Below are 4,529 nucleotides of genomic sequence, written 5' to 3' on the forward strand. Positions count from 1 at the left end.
CGAGGCGTGAAGCAATAACATATTCAAGTAATTTACTCAGACATGTAAGGAGTGCGATGGGTCTGTATGACTTAGGACTACGTGGGTCTTTAGCTGACTCCTTTTTGAGGAGTATAACCGAGGACCTTTTCCAAATATCAGGAAATACCTAACATAAGGCACGTATTAAATAGCCGAACATACTCATTGGTGAGTAGTGTACCCGTGACCTTGATAGCTTCTGGAGGGATATTATCCTTTCCAGGGGCTCTACCACGTTTGAGCTTTTTCAATGCGCTCTGTACCTCTTCACTAGTGAAGGGAGGAGCCGAGTTGCCGCTATAGGGTTCCTCGCATTGTTTCCTCAGCAAAGCATGAGATTCAGAGTCCTTGGAAGGATCATCGTCTGGCAGCAATGCATTAAGAATGCTCATGATGTTACCGTGATAGTCAAGGTTGTCATATTGTTCTTCCGCTCTTGTCGAGCGAATGAACGACTCTGTTGCATGTTTGGTCATTGATTTATATACAGGGCCCCAAGGGGATCTGCTATATTTCTTGACCATGTTGTTATAGTTCGAGTTTCTCACATCCCAGAGTACCTTACGGTATTCTTTGCGGGTGATTGAAAGCTCGACTCGTGCAATTTCGAAATCCGGATGCTGCCTATGTTTCCCACACCATTTAACAAGTCTCTTAATAGCTCTCGATAGTCGTTTTGCCTTTGCAGGGAAACATAGACTAGGCTTAGTGCGAGGCACACGCCTAGTCAAAACTAGTTCGCATGAGTTAGTCAGAGACTGTGTAAGTGTGTTGACATAAAGATCAACATCCATAGCGGTTTCGAGTTGCAATGCAACAAGATTGGGTAACTCTCTCGAGAAATGTTCCACAAATTGTCTCCATGCGCCTTTATCATCACATCGGTATCTAATGTTAGTGTCAGAGGAGAGTTGTTGTTTCTCAGACGTTATACCTGTGATGCATAGGTTATGGTCACTACTAGTTATAGATAAATCTATGCTCCAACTTATGACATAGTCGATAAGATGTGAGTTAACTAGTGTGAGGTCTATATTCTCATAACCATTTGCTGTCATAAATGTGTAGTGTTCACACGGTTCATTTATGACGTGCAGATTATGGAACATAACGAATTCCATGACCCTATCTCCCCTTACGTCATTATGCTTTGAGTACCACATACTGGACTTAGCGTTGAAATCTCCTGCTATCATGACTTTACGTCCTTTCAAGCGTTTGATAACTCCGTCAAGTCCAAGTAAGTATGGCTCTATCGGCAATGACGGTGGAAAATAGACTGATACAAGATACATATCATGGGTCCCAACAGTTATGTTACAAACTGTTATGGCTTCCGAAGATAGTTCCTGTATCAGCATGGTAGGATTTCTTGACGTGCATATGAAACTTTTTGGGGTTCCGGTATTAGTGAAACAGGTATTTTGCGTTGACAAAATACCAACCGCATCTTTGTAAACATAAGGTTCTTGCCCTGCTGTATAACAAAGACCTAGCTGAGATTCAACCTCTTGAAGTTCGAGTGAAGCCACTCTCCTCCACCAAGGTTGATCTGACCAATCAGAGTGATAGTGTTACTCTGGGCGGCTTGAGCCATAGTCCGTTTGCTCAATTAGAAGTTTCATATGACGCCGGTAGACCGGACAATTTCGTGTTATGGCTGTGTGTCCCTTATACACTTCTGCCTTTGCTCTACAACAATTGACACATGAAGGTTCCAAGGTCTTATTTGGACATGTGTTGAATGTGTGACTAGTGGAATTACAATGAGAGCAAATATCGGTTTTCATTCTACATTTTGTAGCAACGTGTCCAAAGCGATAGCATTTGTAACACTGTACTGGCGTAGTATGATCCGATACTTTGCACCTCATATGATCAATGTAAACATATTGTTTATCAATTAACCTCGTTCTCAACCTAGGCGAGACTTCTACTACCCAATTACATAAAGGTCGGTTTTTTGGACCGGTCTTGAAGAGGGGTTTGAAGTCAGCGACCATAGACTTAACGATTCTGTCGAAGTTTTGCAACTTCACAGCTTCCACAAATGAGGGGTTATCAAGGGTAGCCGAAGCTCCAGAGATTAATATCCTAGGTTTCCGTTTCTTTCGAGTGGAAACACTAGCCTCAACTTTTAAAGCTTTATCCGAAGATATCTTATTAAAAGTTATATGGTCAGCACATTGAACAACGATGGTACCAACTTTTGGTTGGACCTCCAGTCTGTCTATCTTCATATGGTTTTCTCGTGGTTTGATTATCCCGAGCACCTTAGAAAGAAGACTAGACTTGGTTGCCTTTGTGTCAATTTTTCGTTGCTTGATGACAATGGTCTTTGGCCGTTGTACATCTAGAGCTTTAGGTACCTGAATGGGATTCTTAGCCACTGCACCCAGACCTTTCCTTAACATATTTGAATATGTTGGAATGGTATTGGGCCGTGATACCTCAGGTACCCGGGTATTGCGGTTACTATCTAGCATGCACCACAAAGTCTTGTTCTCGGATATGAGCTTATCAGTAAGTCTCTTAACCATCCCAAGGCTTTGTCTAATACTTTCGATAGAACCTTTACTGATATTTTCATTTAAGAATATTTCAGTGTTTAGCTTATGCTCAAGTTCATGAACAATACTTTCGTACAAGGATAATCCTTCTACTTCACCCACTTGCACAGAGGAAGATATATTAGACTCACAACCCGCTTTTGTTGATTTTAGTCTAGCATTCTTCTTCTGCTTTCTACTAAGCGACTTGCGTCTACTCGTAGATCTCTCTGCTTCATGACTGCTATAGTCTCCAGCAGAGGTTGACCCATTGATGTTACTCTGACCGATGTCAGCGTTAGCTGAACAAATGTCTGAGACAGGAACCAAAGAGTCCTGGTTGGTCAATACAAGTGGGGCACACTCTGCCCGATGTCTACCAGTGGTTGACAAATGACTGAGTCAGGGTTTTCTCCTGCTGTGCCTGTGGTTGAATAATACACTCGGAGGTGGTATTATCCAGATTTAACGAACAATTACTAGTGTCTAAGTTGGTTGTTAAGCCATCAACAGAAACACTAGCCTCTCTATTTGTTTCAACAGTAACCTTAGAAGTTACTGCGACTTGCTTGGTTATGCCTTGGCATGGTTTCGCTTGTACAGGTTTCCCTAGTACTTTCTTCACAAAGTTTAGATTACTCTTCCCGATGTCAGCTTTTGAAGGCCGACAAATGGATGAGAGTGGCTCTTTTCGAGTCACACTTTGTGAAGCGATCACACTCGTATCTAAGTTGGTTGTTAAGCCATCAACAGAGATACAAGAGTTATCTTGTGGTTCAACAGTGACCTTGGAAGGTACTGTGACTTGCTTGGTGGATTTCATTTCTCGTATTGGTATCGTCTTTACCATAGATTTTCCAAGTGGTCGTAAGCCACCTGTTGCTCTAGAACGTATAGCCTCTCCTTGAGAACTAGTTACGCCTTTTCGTACCTCCAGCATAGCTGTGGTAGGCCCCCTCGCCCCGTCAAGGCAAGCGTAAGAAAACGTGAAGTTAACTTCTTATTGCGAATAAACAAAGACTGCTGTAAACTAGAAGATATCAATTAGCTTCTTTATATGTTTGACAGTAGTTGATAACTTTGGATAAGAACACACAAAAGAAAGTATAACAGAATTCAAAACATTTCCCCGGGGGGAGTAGTTAGGGACAGTGGGAATCTCGTTAATCCATTCATGCGCGTCACTAATTAGATGACGAGGCATTTGGCTACCTTAAGAGAGTCATAGTTACTCCCGCCGTTTACCCGCGCTTGGTTGAATTTCTTCACTTTGACATTCAGAGCACTGGGCAGAAATCACATTGTGTCAATACCGTTTACCGGCTATCACAATGCTTTGTTTTAATTAGACAGTCGGATTCCCGGGGTCCGTGCCAGTTCTGAGTCAACTGTTTTTCGCTGGCCGAAAGGATTACCCTCTACACCATCATAGTTAACATAACCGAAGCTCTGCTAATATAATGGGTAAAGGATCCTAGCTAGTCATACACAAGATCACAAAGACACAAGTCCAGAATCTATAACTATGCTATAAATATAGAAATTTCATCCAGTCTCAGTACAATGTAGTACTTGCTTCTGGCTTTAGCCCGACCAGCTCAGTTTTCAGAGCCAATCCTTTTCCCGAAGTTACGGATCCGCTTTGCCGACTTCCCTTATCTACATTAGTCTAGTGACCAGAGGCTGTTCACCTTGGAGACCTGCTGCGGATATGGGTACGGTCTGACTGGAAATTTATGAGTCTCGCATATGGATTTTCAAGGGTTTCCAAAGTGCTCTGGACTGCAAGAGCCGCGGTGCTTACGGTGCCGAATCCCTATCTCCGGTTAAAATTCCAGGGACTTGGCATTAACAAGAAGAGACAACTCTCCCAGGACTTTGGAAACATCTCCATATGGGTTTGCGTTACCGCATATACTCTTGCTATAAATGAGCAACTCTCCCAAGTCAGGTTCTGGA

Source organism: Panonychus citri, unplaced genomic scaffold, assembly GCF_014898815.1.
Source record: "Panonychus citri isolate SS breed McGregor unplaced genomic scaffold, ASM1489881v1 Contig00143, whole genome shotgun sequence".
NCBI lineage: Eukaryota > Metazoa > Arthropoda > Arachnida > Trombidiformes > Tetranychidae > Panonychus > Panonychus citri.